The sequence below is a fragment of the Dermacentor variabilis genome, chromosome 9 (genome assembly GCF_050947875.1).
Source record: "Dermacentor variabilis isolate Ectoservices chromosome 9, ASM5094787v1, whole genome shotgun sequence".
In the NCBI taxonomy this organism is placed as follows: Eukaryota; Metazoa; Arthropoda; class Arachnida; order Ixodida; family Ixodidae; genus Dermacentor; species Dermacentor variabilis.
In genome coordinates, this window is record NC_134576.1 from 112,751,352 (window position 1) to 112,768,703 (window position 17,352).

At 45.4% G+C, this 17,352-nt stretch overlaps 1 protein-coding gene and 1 long non-coding RNA gene across 2 annotated transcripts in view; one reads left to right on the top strand and one right to left on the bottom strand.

The window, feature by feature from the left end:
- LOC142558498 (uncharacterized) overlaps positions 1–17,352 on the top strand; it is an 86,935-nt gene that overhangs the window by 25,942 nt on the left and 43,641 nt on the right. The gene's annotated exons all lie outside the window — the stretch shown is intronic.
- On the bottom strand, positions 8,704–12,687 carry LOC142557304 (uncharacterized). The gene is made up of 3 exons (XR_012822753.1): positions 12,223–12,687; positions 11,146–11,270; positions 8,704–9,097 (listed from the first exon to the last, which is right to left on the bottom strand). It is a non-coding gene; the product is annotated as an uncharacterized LOC142557304 (long non-coding RNA).

Genomic DNA, 17,352 nt, shown 5'->3' on the forward strand with positions numbered 1-17,352 from the left:
CCAGATCGGCTTCTTGCGTGAAAGGTAGGCAAACGCGGAGGATAAACTATGTGAAATACGTTCTTATATATAGTGGGCTGTCTGCATAACCAAATGGGGCATAACAGAATGAAGCCTCTATGAAGCGATCGCGCGGGTTTGCGGCGACCGACGGCGCGTCTGCGTGCATGTCCGCACACGATGTTTTGCTTTCGCTGTGAGCGCGTTCTTGCACCGTGCCACGAGCTTTAGGCCGCAGCATATGAGCATTTGACAGTACACTAGCAACTATTGTTGCGTGGACGTTATCAGAACTGTTCAAAAATAATTTGGTTATAGAGACTTCGACGCCTACGGCGACTGTGATGTGCCGTCGCGACGATTCAATCTTTTTCTGTCTTCTAAATTCTTGGACATTTCAATATTATTTCTCAAGCTGCGTCGCGCTGTATGTTTATCGGTCTTTTTAGCGTGCGAGTTCCCTCTGCTTCTTTTTCGTAATCCAGTGTATTAATTCATAGCACTAACATGACCATATGTCATGCCTTTATTCAATGTGCGTCTTACCGCTCCCTTTCCGTTCCAGTGAACTTGCCAGTATCTAGTAACAAGTTCATACACCAAACCGTCATGACATTAACCGGGCAGCGGGCGCGGGCGAGCGTCTCAGTGTGCGTTTTCTGCTACTCACCTACTCACCCGTAGCCGTAGCAGAAATCTTACTCGCGTCCGTGCTTGCTGCATACCCGAGTTGTAGCCGATGGCTATCTGCCGCTTCTAAGTTCCGCCAGCCAAGCTTCACGCAGCTCCTTGCCCTGCGGCTACGTGTGAATAAGGCTGACACTGGGCTCCGTTGCTTACGTCCGGCACTGCGGCACCGAACAGTAGCCTACCATGCTGCATACCTCCAAAGGCAGCCATTACCTATTATAGTAATTTCAAGCGTTGTCAAGCAGACACCCAAGGTGGTAAAGCCTCGCCACTTAATCAGAGCCATGACGCAAGTGGAACTTTAAACTTTCGTTTTCAGCTCGCTTCGGCGCTTCCGAAGCAGCTGATGCGGCCGCTGTGTCCACGTGATCCCTCAATGCACGCCGACGGTGGCGCCAGCTTTTCCAGTGGTGGAGCTCGCCCCCAATGAGAGCCACATCCAACTTGCTCATTTTGAAGTCCTATCGCACTCAATACATATATCCGAAGTGCTGTCGCGCTCAACTAGAATCGAAGTCTACCAGTACCGGCCAGGAGCGAGCGCCCGCTGGCAAGCACGCGTGTGGTCTGACCTCAAGTTTCGTGTGGTGCGAGGCCACGTGACACACAATTGTTACACGGGCGGCCACGGCCGAGCGTTAGCAGAGGACAGTCGGTTTGTTCCGGAAGTACGTAATCCTTACAGCAATTCGGAAGCAGATTTTCGCTTACTTAAGCCTGTTCTTCAGACTGCGTCAGTACACATACACAGTAATTATAGGAACAAGCGCACTGATCCAAACACCCTTCTCAAATGTCGTCAGCTATTGGCCAATAGCAACTGCGTATGTAAATCTGCTATATTGCGAAATAAGGTGCCCAGAAAGCACCAGCCTTATGATCAAAAGAGAGCGTTTGAGAAAAAAAAATATCCGCCTTCATTCCACCTGTGAAAGTGAATGTAAAGGGAAGCTGTTGCCGACGTTAGACAAGCGCCACCGCCACAAGCGGCGTACGTCCCGATCGCACGCACATATGTGGAAGTGCAGCATACATCCTCGTCCTTCTAGGCCCTCCGCCAAGCACAAGTACCTTATTTAACCAACTCAGTTTTTTCAAGGTAAATTGCGTCAGAAAAATTCGCGCAGGAACTCCTCTGGGAGTTGTCTAAGTATGCGCGAGCAATCTGCCACTTACTCATCTCAACGCAGTCCGGTATCATTATCAACGTTATCAAACTTGATTCAACTAGAATTAACCCTTATCAACCCTCATTAGTCGTTATCAACCTTATGGCTTCTTATCAACGTCGATGTCCAGTGAACCTATTGCAAAAACACCACTACAATTGCTGATAGTGGTATGCAAAGTTTTACTAATGGTAGGGAAACTCCTCTGGGAGTTGTCTAAGTATGCGCGAGCAATCTGCCACTTACTCATCTCAACGCAGTCCGGTATCATTATCAACGTTATCAAACTTGATTAAAATAGAATTAACCCTTATCAACCCTCATTAGTGGTTATCAACCTTATCGCTTCTTATCAACGTTGATGTCCAGTGAACCTATTGCAAAAACACCACTACAATTGCTGATAGTGGTATGCAATGTTTTACTAATGGTAGGGATGCTTGTTTTGAGCTCGTTCTTTATTGGAACGTATGCTGCTCTGTGTGTTGTATAGGTTATTTTAATGAATGTAGCACCTTTCGCTTCATTTTTACTGAGCGTTTGTAGCCTCTGCCTTACGTGGGTATAAGCCATTGCATTCGTCTCACGTGACGGACGGAGAAATTTCTCGTTGGGTAGGCTGGGTAGGCATAGAAATGCCTACGCATTTAAAATTCGTCAAATACAATTTACAGACAAGCTGCAGACATGATAGCTTCGGATTGTATTTCGAATATACAATGTACAATATACAGATTTGTATCAGAAAAAAAATAATTCTGTTACGCGGAAACTCAGACAAGCTCTTTTCCAGCTGTCCTTTCAGGTCTGTCTGAGTGGCTGTGGTCGCCACGCGACGGTACTATTTTTGGATAGGCACGAGCCCACAACAAAGAAAATTCTGCAGATACGACACATTGGGCGAACATCTTTGCAGCTATAGCTAGCTAGCTGCCCAGCTTCATTTGGGTTTCTTCGCAGAATTACCAGCTGGACCAACGGGCTTGTGTAAAACAAACAGCATGCGTTTGACGCTAACCCATGTCGACGACATAAGTACCTTTTTATTTTTAACCCAGAAAGAAACCGCACAACCTGGGGCGAAACCGAAGGAGGTGTAATGTCTAGCAGTGTTGGTAGCGTTCAGCTCCGAGGAAAGGACTGGGGAATGAGTGGCAACCCCGAAGGGGGACGGGGGGTGCACTTTAACACAACGTCCCAATGCGTTAGCTACCACGAAGCGAGAATACGAAAAGCTGACTGCGCTTCCGCTAGTGAGGCATGGAAAAATGTAATTATTTCCATTAGCCGAATAGAAGCTAGCGCGCACACAAGTGTTCTAGCTCGGGCTATTTAGGACGTGTACGTATACGTGCCAGTCGCGTCAAAGTATAATACAGTCGAACGCTTTTATAAACGAAGTGCCTGGGAACTCCGAAATCCCTGCGCCTCCCGGAAAAGCAGGGGTCCCGAGTTCGAGTGCCAGACCAGGATGAATTGTTCTTCAATTCCGAGGCCTTTCTTTTGAGGAACCCGTGCGGGTTTCCTTTGTAGCAATTGCTACGAACGGGTGGATGTCAGATTTTCCCTTTGTTATTGCCTCCTTATACAGTTCACTTCGTTGTAAAGTTTGCGCACCGCACAGCTTACGCAAGAGCGAACGCAGAGTTATTCCTTCCTTGCAAAAGTCATTTCGTTCCTGACGTGTTTATTGTAGAGGTACTCGACTGCAAGTTGTGTCAACATAAGAGAAGCATGCGTATATGGTTCGAACATCAGGCTGTTGCGCCTGCGGCGTCTATGACCCGACAAACCGACTACCACGGTGCCGTTGGAGCCGAATTGTACACGCTCAAGCCTACATGTTATCTCTCATGACCACTGGAGCCATTCTGGCAAACTTTGTACGCGTCTGACAAATGCTTCGACAATGCCTGTCAACGAGAAAACCTGAACAGTCTTCGTGAGCCACCTCGGTAGCAACAAAAACCTATTAGCTCAACATCTCCAAAGCAAAGCCTTTAAAGGGCACAGATATTGGAGGTCATATTTTGGGAGAACGTGCATTTTGAGAGCCTAAAAATATCACCGATGATTACGATACTTCGTAACGCGAAATTTGAGCGCCGCTCTATACGTGTATCGGTTTCGCGGTATATTGGCTGGCGCAGACAATCGACTCGTGCGGCACGTTGCAAACGGAATGAAATGTGGCGCGACCGCCTCGCTAATCTGGAGATCGCGAGGGCCAGGGCGTGGGTGGCGCATGGGCGCGATTCACAGCAGCCGCCACAGACAGACTTCCGCTCATGCAGCCCTTTGTTTCCGTATGTCGTATCGGCCGAAGCAGCTTCCGCATGCCAACGGCGAACAGACGACAGCGCTAAAACTCCTGAATGAAAAAGTACCAACTTCCTCTGAACTTTGCCGCTTTCTCTCTCGCCTGCCACGCCTCTGGAGAGTCGACCCTGGTATTGGTCGTAGCGCCGTGGTCACGTGCCAGCGCGCGCCTTTTTGGTTCGTAGCAGACGCCGGCACCATTCGCGGGTTTCGAAATCGCGCCTCGGCTGGTTTCTGGCGGCGGAGTTTTGGCGGGTAGCGTTTCGCTAGCGCTGGCGCCGTTTACGTATTGCGGCGTTGCCTAGCATGTGCTGCGCTTATGGGTGCAACAACCGAGGAGGCTAGGGGAAAAGACTTTTCGCTATTGCATCCGCAAGAAGCAACGAGTATCGCAGAAAGATTTGGCTGCAGAGAATCGACCGAGCAAACTTCGAAAATGCGCGGAACCCGCGCCTTTGTGAGGAAAGTGGCCGTTCATCAGAAGTCACTCGTATTTCTTCGGACAATTTGGTGAGAAGTGCGTGCGTCCGTACCTTTTTTACGCACTAAATAACTTTCGGCATGGTTGTAGTTGCAAACTACCACGCACTGCTACAAAAGCCGTGCTTCATGTTCTCTGAGCCTCGCCGTTCACGCCTCTGGTTCGCCAGGCTACATTATGATGTCGGGCACATTGCTTGGCCCACTCGTTTCGTTGTAGTTGAAAAAGTTGCTAGGCTTAGGCACGAAAGTTGCGCTTCATACGTTAGTTCGACCAGCCGTTCAGTGGCGCGCATTGCATACTGTAGTGACGCGCATTGCTAGACGTATTTTTCTTTTAGTTGAACTCAGCTGACGAACTCGAGACTGAAACGGTGGTTCTCGTCGTTTGAGACCCCGCTGTTCATGCTACTAGCAGTGCAGCAGATCGGCAGCGGATTGGGCGAGTTGGTGTTGCATGGTAACAATAAAATTTAAACAGCGCTAAACGAACGGCGCTTCAGCGCCGTGTTTGTCTCCTCCTCATTCTGGTCCCGTTCGTTTAGCGCTGTTTGAATTTTATTGTTAGCAGTGCAGGTCTAGCTTTTATGTAGCGCGCATTGGTGCATGTATTTGTATTTGCGAGGTTGTTACCAAAGTCGGCAGTTACTGTGCCTAGGCACAGTAACGACAGCTATATCTTGTGTGCGCCATGTCGGCGTGCACAATAAACCAGAACGCAGACATCCGCTAAACACAGCCCAAATTATATTGGGTTCAAAAATGTCGTGCAAATATAGGCTAGTTGAAACATGTTGAACAGGGGTAGGTCCGGTAAAAGAAACCTCTAACGAAGGGGCGCGCAATGATCCAGACCATTTTCAACCTTTGACATTGATAAAATTGTTATGGCCACGCACACGGCGGGCTGACATATCAACCGTCCTCATTTTCGAAATTTTTTGGGAAATGTGACGGCGTATATTTCCCCCCACCCTTCCGTGCCTTGTATCATTTCTCAAAAAGTTGTGTCATACCAAATCTTAACTTATTTATCCTAGTATCACTTCACCAAAGACAAATTTGAAAAGCCAATCCTTCGGAATTACGGCATCAAGAAATTACGGCCCGTTGCATTACCAAGCCATTTCGTAGTACGAGCAAATGCGCCTTTGAGAGATTATGGAAGTAGTACACTACCATCGGTTCTTATAGAGCCTACACACTAAACATTTTAACACCCTTAAGGGTGTAAATCAGTTTGTCGCCAGACGAACACCCTAAGGGTGCTGTTGTCTACACCCTACAGTTGGGGTGCCACTATAGCACCCTAAAGGAAGGGTGTCCAGCAAAATAAATTTAGGGTGTAAGGGTGCTCGTCCAAATTAACACCCATCTGTGTGGGTGTTGGAAGGGTGTACACCCTTTTATTTCTAGCGTGTATGGAAGGCAGATTCGGCAGTACACGCCTTCAATTACTACTATGTACAGCGATCCACGTGCAACTATTGCGTGTGCCAGAAGGTTCAAGTTCGGCTACCAAACGCACTGTCGAACAGCCGGCCTTGAAGCTTCGATAGGCATACACAACACCTATATGTGTGGATCACATTACATATTAGTAATTCATGGTGTATATTGGAAAACCTGTCTTCACTGCACAAATACAACCTAGCAAACTTGACACTTTTGAGCATGTATATCAACACCAAGGTTATCACGAGTTCCATATCCAAATAACATGCAACACAGACTGGTAAGATATATGCTGCATTTTCAAGAAAACGCAAATATATTTATTGCATGCTGCAATACAGAGTACAACACATACATAAATCACATGAAATATAAACATGCACAATCACCAAACACGTCGGTAAGTACAAGAACATGTACATTCCCCACAAAGGTACCTAAAATATATGTATTGATCAAATCTGTTATTAGAGAAGAAACTATGTATAGCGGCACTGAAAGAGCCTGGGTTGATTCGCAGTGTTTGGGCCACATAAAGGAATAAATTTTTAGTATTAGGCTCCAGTGAACGAAAATTCAAGTTTTGATGCCTTAAAAACAGGCATATTGCAAAGGTGAATTAGGGAAGCAATTGAAATGCAGAGCAAACGCACAAGAAAGACACCTGTTATTTTGTACACTAATGTAATCGCAAAGCATTATGAAAAGTTTGGAAAGTTGATGTAAAGCATAACTGGCCAACATTTTTTAGACTGAAACAATACTTTCCAAGCACAGACATGCTTTAAGTGAGGTTTATGCCAGGAGCCTTATTGCTAATTTTCTATTTCCAACAAGATTACTTGAGCACAAAAAATACGTAGAATTTTTTAGTGCCTACATTGTTTGTCCTCTTTTGTGAAACGAGTTCTCTGGGCTAAAGGTGCTGTGTAGCGGTTTTTCTAACTACAATACCAGTTTCTATAAATTTTTGTTTTGTATTTCTAAGGCACTGGTACATATACAATATGTAGTTTGAAAATAGGTTCTTTTCTTACTATAAATCAAAAGAGTGCATATTCCACATCTACTAGTGCCTGGGTGCAAAGTGCAGTAGGAGGCCTGATAAAAACAAACCACTGTTGATTAAACGATTTTGCTGAGCACAAAATGTGGACAGTGTTTTAAAATACATAGTAAATTTCTAAATTATTTGCACTTAGATGCAGTAATTCAAGATTAAGGTATAGCATGTGAGCATGCAAATTAGCAAATATGGTTTAATAAATTAGCCATACTCTGGCTACTAAAAGAACACAGGCATAGGCAGTCATGCAAAAGTTCAAGTTAAATATCATACTGTTAACGTTTGCCAGCAAATGGTCGTATCAAACATTATAATTATACTGAACAAGGGTAGTTTCAATTAATGAGATAAAATTATGTACAGCTTGAATGACAAGAACTGCGAGAGATGACAGACTGCGCTGACTTCCAAGAATATTTAATTACGTTGCCACATCATGTGTATTTGTACAAAAGCGGGCATGCGCAGAATATGAGTCACAAGGGGTGTCTAACAGCAAGTGACTGTACTAAGAACATCGTCCTTTGAAAAAAATAAACATTAGAATTTCTGTCTGTTGAGATACAAGACTTCACTAGGGGTCAGCATGATAGAGGGGTCACTAACGCACACACTAACCAGTTTTCTAGTGAAATCTGCTTCTATAGTTTCCCGGATGACCTGTGTCTCGCTAAAGTTTCCGTACCTTCAAAGAGGGGCAAGCAGCCGCAGTCCCAGCAATGGATGCTGAAGTGGCCTTGAACAGTGTTATGGACGTTGTTATTGTGCTCTCCTAAATGATTGTTTAGGCGCCTGCCTGTCTGTCCAACAAAGTCAAATGAGATATTGTAAAGCTTTGCCTCCTTAACAGCCTCAATAAATCTTGCTCCCACGAGATGCAACATAGCGTTGCTGCACAGGCTGATTGCCTTTCTTGGTTTGGCTACCCTTTGGCCTTAATTTCAGCCATAGCGGAACAGCTTCTGAAGTGCACAAAACATGATGAGCGCACTCGGTCAAGGAACCAGCCGGTTGAAAGACACAGGTTTGCAGTGCTACCGTATGTTGATGATGTCTCCCATAGGCTAAAAAAGATTAGGGAACCTGCAGAAATCACAGTCCTTCTCTCAGCCCCAGAAAAGCTGGCAGGGCTCTGCAAGTGTGTAAACGCGCCTAAAACACGTCAGAGTTGTTGCTCTGCCGGGCACAGAAAACGTTTTGCGATGTGTGCAACAAATGTGGTTTCCCAAATTCCCATTTTGAGGCAGTAAATATATTGGACAGATAGGCAGGCGCCTAAATGATCGTTTAAGAGAGCACTATAACAACATCAATAACACTGTTCAAGGCCACTTGGGCATTCATTGCCAGGACAGCGGCTGCATGCCCCTCTTTAAGATACGGAAGTTTTAGCGACACACAGCTCACCCGGTAAATTATTGAAGCTGATTTCACCAGAAAACTGGGTAGTGTGTGCGTTAGTGCCCCCTCTATCACGCTGACCCCTAGTGAAATTTTGTATCTAAACAGATAGAAATTGTGATGTTTTTTTTTCAAGTGACCGTGTTCTTTTTACAATGACTTGCTGTTAGAACACCCCTTGTGACTGGCTTTCATTTTCTGTGCATGACCCCTCTGTGTATACACACACGATGTGGCAACGCAATAAAATATTGTTGAAAGTCAGTGGAGTGTGTCTCTCACAGTCCTTGTCCTTCCCGCTGTACGGAATTTTTTATACTGAACAGCCTATATTGATTCAAAATTAGAAAAATATAGTACACATCTGAGCTGCAAAAATGCAAGTGATGCAGCAAATGGCCTTTAGCTTTCCAAAAGAAAAAGAAATGTTCACGGTTAACCACGAGGTGCAGGGACTTCATTCTCTGAGCATCTTGACCAATAAATGCAGCGCATGGCATTGCTGGAATCTTGAATCCTGCATTAGCAAAATAAGAAGACAATCATGAGAATTCAGTCCGTGCAATTACACATGTACTTTGCGGAAAATTTGATAATGCAACATGCTCCTCAAAGTAACAAACTTAATTAATGTGACTGGGCAGAATGCACCGCTCAGGCAACTGGGCAAGACAAGTGAAAGATAGGAGAAGTTTCTATTTTGCAAATTAAGGAATTGCATGTTACTGTGAATGCTAAACCACTATGTCATTGTGAACACAAGGCACATACAGCAGCAAAAACATAAATTTACAGTAGCCTTTTCGCCATAGAAAATAAGAGTGAATAAAGTTTAAAGACTACCAATGACATCTCTCAACAACAGACATTTGTCCAAGAGTGTGTATGTGACCTTAATACAAAATTGACATTATGAAATCTGCAATATATCTATCTGCATTACACTTTATATATAAGTACTGCAGGTGAGAAACTTACGGGATATGGCACATTAAGAGTGAAATGCACAAGGCATTAAAAAATGACTGTTTTTACACAACATTATCACACTAGGAGACAAAGAGAACTGTTTTACAGAGAGTGCACACAAAATGAAAATGAGGGAATCCCCACTGGCATTCTCATTTGCCCTGCAATACATGCATCCAGCCCAACAATATCCAACTCTCCAATGCAGTTTATTACACTTTCTGCATCCTAAAATTTATCGTGTATTTCTTATTTACTAATTTAGTAAGAATGGGCATTTTGGCATACTTTCCTCGAAAATTTAGCATGTGTTGTCAACTATTTTTCTTAGAGCACGCCCCCTTCTTTCAATGGCTTAGCTTGGCAATGCACTGACAAGTAGTATTCCCTTATTTAAACTTATGATCCTTCCTCATGCTCTAAACTGTGATGCCACTCCGATGCAGTTTATGTTAATCTGTGACTATTTACATGGTCCTTCTTTCTGTAGCCTCTCAACTAGAGCCTGAAATTTTTTGTCTCCTAGAACAATTGTCTTTCTTGCCCAAAACATATTGCACGGTTACCCCTCATAGGGGGGGGGGGTACTGTATATGAGTTTTCACATAATCAATGAACCTCAGAGACACAACCATTTCTCATCCTGTGTTGCTACTACGCGCATGAGTCACAATGGTTGTAAATTGGCTACCTGCCCTCTCTCGCTTAAAAGTACATTTTGCATGTGGAAAATAACCACAAGCATCACATTTCATTGAATGAGTGCTCCTGTGCATGTTTTTTTTTCCGTCCTGTAATGGCTAAGTTCAACATGGTCAAGTTGTTTGAAAACTGTCCAGCCTCAACCAATACTTTGTGTAGTTTCAAAATTATGATACATTCATTTTTCAGAACTTGTCCCAAATTAAGCATGAGACATTTTCATGATGCAAATGAGGTAAGGTTGTGCTCAGAGACTATGATAGGCCTGCTATATCCTGCAAAACTATGTGAAATGAAATATGCTTGCAATTTTCGTGAGCAGCTAGCTCAGTACAATTAGGCACATTACCTGCGGAAACGTTTTTTAACGCTCCCGAGAGGTCCTGGTTTCTTGTAATTTCTTCAAATCCCTTGCAGTCTAGATTGCAATCCGGTGCATTTTGATTTTGATATTACATTCAAAATAAAACCAGCTGAAATTTTAAGGTTTTGATAATTATATGGGAACAAATTAAAAGTAGAAGAGTGTAATGCAATGAGCAAATAACAAGATCATTGCAGAGAGTAAACAAATATTCCTTTCCTGCAAATAAATTGGTAGCAGGAAAGTCATACGAAATTAGCAGTGAATGCACAAGAATATGATGCTACAATGCCCCGGCATTCTGTGAATATTCTTGCACAAAGAAAATCCTCATTATGAAAGACCATCAAGAAAATGCCAATCTATACTTCAGCATACCTGCAGTCATACCTGCAGTATGCACTGTACCATCGGCAATATTTACAACCACAGACAACTGCACATCATATCAAGCTTAGGCGGCCAAGGAGCCTGAGTTTTAAATTATAACTTGAGTTATTATATTACACTACACAACTATATCTACTTACAATGTTGTCTTCTCAACCGCTTTCAAGAAGACATTAACCATCTGTCTGAAGGCGAACGCAAGTGGCTTGCTCTTGATGGGGGGCGCCAAGGCTGGGCATTGTGAAATTGCTGCTATCTGCATGACCTGCGAGAAAGGACGCTCTAAGTACAAGATAAACAAATGCTATTAGAACAAAAGACAAGATCATTGGCAATGAGCCTCGTTTTGGTTTGCACGAGAAAAGCCAAGAATATGGACTTTGTGCTGCTTACTGAAGAAGCAAGCCTCCTTCCAGATGTTGCAGTCATGCATTAAGATTGTCACACAGCTGCATGCTTGTATGCTGCTGTCGCCAGTATGCTTTGAAGTTTATAATTTCAAGTTAAATTGATTATTGTGTTTTCTTGCCAATTCTTGGCAAACAGACCAGCAATGAAATAGCTCTCTTACACACATACTCCCTTTTGAGGAGAGAATTCACACACACGCACGCATGCATGGGCGCACACACACACACGCACACACATGCTTCTACCACATGAGCAGCTTCCTGTGCTCGAGACACATACATTTTTTTATCCTGTGTCCCTCCTACTGCTAAGGCATAAAAAATGCTTTGTGTTACCAACCCCAAACTCCTCAACCTACACCTCCAGCTTAAACACTTTCTCGAGAGCCAGGACAAGCCTTCTAGCTTCCCCAGTGCTCCAAACTGTAGTTACGAATTTCAATAGGGCTATAGGCGACAGCTCTCGAAGGGCATGCAAATTACCCGGAGACCTAAAGCTTGTATATGATACCTCTAAAGCACAACACTTCAAATTGTCAAAATTCATTAAAGCTCCTGAAGACAATTGCTATATACGTAGAACGTCTCGAATAACCTGCCGCTAACAATTTCAGCGGTTGTCTGCATCAAAAGAAATGTGGGCTAATGGGAAATCCACGTCTTTAAGATTGGAATTATTGTAATGGCGGAACACACTACCAGATTTCTTAATCATTTACTTATGCTCTGGATGTAACGTTCCTTTCACAATAAAAAACAAGGATATCGATTCATCAGGGCATGGGAGCAATTGGACGAAGCGTATACTTGGCGCCTTCCCACTGGTCCTCCCGAGAAACGACGCCTCATACAGCAGTTGTCCAGGTAGGCTTGAAACCAAACTCGGCTTTCAGGCGGGAACACTCGCTGCACCAAATCGGAAGAGTTTTATTGCGAGTAAAACTCTACCGGCCTCATGCAATACATACGCACGCACACAAAACGCACCCACACGCACACACAAGTATACGCACTCTCAAAGCGCAGACACAAAAGCGCGCACGCGCACATTGATGAACACAAACAAGCACACATACATGCATGCAGGCAGACACGCTAACACGTGCACGCACACACAGCGACCCACAGACAACACACTCACAAAACACGTACGCACTAGACACGCGCAAACACGCCGGCCCATACAAACCGGCATGTACTGAACGCAAGCGCGCGCGCGCGCACGCACGCACGCACGCACACACACACACACACACACACGCACACTCACACACACACACACACACACAGCGAGTCGAGCGCACGCACGCACACACACAAAGCGAGCTGAGCTGAGCGCACACACGCACGCACACACAAATCAAGCCGAGCGCGAGCACGCGCACACGCACGGACAAAGCGAGCCGAAAAAATGCTGAAGGCGTCCGGCAAGCAGCAAGAGCAACACGCGACCGCATCAGGGAGAACCAATACCGCGCCGGTTCCTTTGAAAGGTGGCTAAGCCAGTCCTTTTTCTACGCGACGCAAGAGTGGTCGACCACATTTAACTGAAGTGCGAACGACCGTATTACAAGCAGCCGCGCTGAACGCACAAGAGAATCACATCAATGAACGTTCAAGCGCTGAGAAACAAAGCGTAACTATGCAGGCGCACCACGCCCGATGTAGATTTGACAAACATTAGTCACACGGGACGCGATCGAGGTAGTTAACTTGCCCTAGTAGGAGTGCAGCTGCTCTTGCTCTTACATTAGCGAATTATGAATTATGCTACGAAATCACAGTGAGATATTTCTAAAGCGAACAAAACAAATACCAAATAAACGGGCACTTGCCTGAAAGTTTCGATCATGCCAGTACTACCGACCGGGCACGTTGCAACTTCTCGTTTCAGCCTTCGTGGATCCATCTTCCAGTGCGTACGAACGCTTTGCTTTGAAGTGGGGCACGAGTAATACACAAAGCATGGGCCACATCTTTTTCTACCCCGCGCGCAAAACTAATCACACGTTTAAAATTACTTCGCATAGCGCGCGACGCGAACGCACGCGAAAACGAGCATGATGGCGCAGCTTCCGCCTTCCCGTCCTGCCGCGCGCAGAAGTGATGGTACAGCGTTGGCCGTCACTTCCGGTCGCTTTTCATTTGGCATGGAGCGGCCGCGCAAATTGAACGTTTATTCTGACAGGTTTGCATGCTCGCATGGCCGCCTGTTTGCTGCTGCTTCGTTGTGGTCTCTAACTAGAGCGGTGAGGCGGGTAGTTGCTACTACGTTTCGTGCCGGGCATTTTATTTTGGGGTGGGGGGCGCAGTCTGTGCTGCATCACTGAGGGTACAGTACACAAATCGGGACCGTGAGCGAGACCATCGGCGCTCTTCTGCTGGTGCGATTAGATTATTCGCTGCGTCCGAACGAAGCAACTTTGCGAGGTCACAGCGTAGTTTCAGCGATATCATGGCTCGATAAAGACGCTCACATCTTGCTCGTGTGACAGCGCGCGTAAACATTCATGAGGAGACTGAAGACTGCGTTTGCAAGTGCGTATGCTCTGGATAAGAAATTACAGCTTTGACGACACCAGCCCTTAATATATAGGCTCAGCCTTACAAGCTGTATTTGAGGATGCACTTAGAAAGGAGATCAGTAGCTTAGTAAACCTCTGAATGAATTAGGCAAGGTACGTGGAAATTCGGGTTTGAGAACTTCCAACGTGATCTCGCCTCTATAAGTCTTCTTTATGGATTCACCATGCAAATTGTACGTTGATGCCACTGTACAGCAGAGGCTCGTCCAACAGCACGTCCCTGTTTGTTCAGCAATGTATCCAAACAGCTTCTTCCATTTCACCACTTTTTGTTGGGCTATTAAGGGCACCGAAATATTAGTGCAGAATTGCGCAAGTTGCTCTCGTGTTTTCGCTCTGCTACTGCAGTTTTTCTAGAAGTGTTTAATTGCATGTTAATATTCCTGAGAGCACGAAAAATAATGATAATGGAATTGTAAGCGAAAGGGCGTTCTTTTTCTGGATGATACATTTTTGGAGTGGTCGTCATGCCAGTAACATCAGAATCCTTGAAGAAATATCGACAGTCACTTAGGAATGGGAAAACTTAATCGCTTCACGCATCTACACTTGGAATTGTCACGTGACCATGATACGTTAGTTCATACATTGTCGCGTGTTCTTGACAATTCTACCATAATCTCCCGTAATGCACCGTGCTATAGTTTGTACGAACCTTAACGCAATTTATTCCACCCTTATTCACATCATTTCACATTATTTACCCATAATCGCTCATACTTAACGTTGTTGTATTTACTACCTTCTGTATCACTACTGACGTCATCCAAGACGGTGATGACTTCACATTTTATTTATTTATTATATACATTCGAGGCCTAGTAGGCACAACAGAAAGAAGTGGTGAAAATATGCAATAATTGCAATGCAGCGCAAAAATAGAAAATCAAACCATAAGATAATTTGAACGGCGACCTTGAATTAGTGGTGTCACAAATTGAGACTCTGGAGGCGGGAAGGCGGTTGCATTCAGTGGCTGTTCTTGGCAAAAAGGAAGAATGGCACATCAATTTTGTGTTGATGGTCGATGCGAGACGAGAACTTGGTGTGGTGAAAAGATTTTCTTTACGAGAAGGGTTAAATTAGCATATTCTATGAAAAAGACAGAGACGAAGGTATTTGCGACGTAACCAAAGGTCAGGTTCACCTAGTGTTTTTTTCATGGACGTGACGCTAGAATGAAGTGAATAATTTGAGAGAATAAAACGGGCGGCGCGGTTCCAAATGCGTTCTGAATGCTTTCAAGGGAAATGACAAGATTGGCATGAGCAGGGTCCCGTATGGATTGTTGTTGCGGAGAACACCACCTTTCCTACCTGAAAGGCCATGAAACGCTTTCGCATTAAAAATGCAATACATACACACATTGCTGAATGCGTGGACGTGTACACGTTACTCAGATTTATGCATCAATACGTTCAACACCCTTCAGGCTTCGATTTAACACCCTTCTTTGAGCAAAGTCACACCTTATGTGTGTTATCCACCCTTGTGATAGGGTGCTTTGGCCGAAAAGGGTGCTAGAAGGGTGTGAGCATGGGTGTAAATGCCGAAAGCACCCCTACTAACACCCATAAGGGTGTAAAAATGTTTAGTGTGTACACCCCACGCCGGTGTTCAAAAAAAGTAACAGGTAATATGCACGTACAAAGCGTATGCCGTTCCAATTTCTCTTGGAGGCGTTGAAGTTCAAATGAAATTGATCAAAAGGCGCCGTTCGAGAAAAAAAAACTCCATCAGCTCGCATGAGCACACGTCCTCCACCGTTGACACCGCAATCGAAGTGATTGCAGTTTAAGTAGCTTCGATAAAGCAGTGCAACGTGGACACCGGTAGGAGTAACTAATATATGAACCTCCCTTGTCATAAGCGCAACAACCAAATCCTTCAGGCCAAAGGGGCGAACGTTGGGAGCGCCTGCTAACTGTACCCGGGCGAGGTTGCGCCACCGTCGGCGCCCGGGAGGAGCCGAGAGAAGGAGCGCTTGCATAGTAGGAGAAGAGAGGAAGCGCCGGTACGTTTAGATGATTTAGTGGTTTTAGATGGCGTGCTACGCTGGCGCCGTCTCGTAGCGGTCGTCGCCGCAGAGCCTGTCTTGCGCAGCACTACGCTTTTCTTCCCACCCTCGCGCCATAGTCTCCTCCTCCGCTTTCCGCCTCATGCTTTTAATGTAGCCTCCTCCTCCGTTTTCTTCCTCGCGCTGGCTTCGCTATCGCCGCCTTTCATGACCCGCTGAGCTCAGCGTTCGCTCCTTCATCTTATTGTGACTCGGGGTCGAAGACGAGAGACGAACTCTTTGAGCAGACGACAAGGAAAGGAAAAGCTTGGTACAATATGTACAGCTATAGCACAAAATAGCCTGCATGCGGCGGTGAGAGCTCACCATAGCGGTGCTGGCGACTCTCTCTCTCTTAACAAATGACCGGTCCTGCCGTAAATTCCTTTGGTGACCTATCGGCGGCATAAACGAGTATAGGGCTGGTGCTGAGGTCTGCCGCGTCACATTTCCCTTTCGTCGCGGCAGTAGTCATTGCGGGGCAAGCTACCGGATTCCTCAGTTTGACCCGCGGGGAGGGGTCGGCAGTTTCGTGGAACTTCGAAAGTTCGTACACACAGTTGGGCGAGTTGGCGTAATATGACGATGTCAAGGTTGTCAATGGGTGTTTAACGCCGACCACGAGGCCAACCACATCAGAAGAACCAGAAAGAGCGCCCGTTGCCTCGATATTAGGCACGCAGTGTGGCACAACAATTTTTCGCCGCGTATGTTCGCACGGTTACGAAGGCCGCCGAGGCACGCCGACGCTCAACGCAGGAACGGGCGTCTAAGAGCTGCGCTCTAAAAAAAAGAACACCTTTCCTGGACCATTGCGCACGAGCTGCGACTATCCCTATATTAGCGTTACCTGCTATGTTCTCATATTGGCAGGTAATAGTGCCGTCATAGAAGTATCACTCCGCGCGTTTCGCAGTGCTGTTGTTTTTGATCTGTGGCGCCTTATAATGAACAATTATTTCGTACATTACAAATACAACCTGGGGATATCCAGCTAAATCAAATCACGCATTACTCGTGCACCTTTGTGCTTGCAGTATGTGAAGTATTATGTTTTGGCCGCGAGAGGGAGCGGTACGTTGTGGCCGCTGGTTGAAGAAACGTACGTGTCACTCCGCTCATGAGGCGATAGATAAGCTCAAAGCTGCGATGCCATTCTTTCAATAATTACGCCATATTTGGTGACAAAGATATATAAGAGCCATGTTACGTTAAATTTCATGACACATACCCGTAACTCTCTTTTATGTGTAAGGTCCTACTTTTTGGATGCGTGTGAGAGGAGGGGAAAAAGTC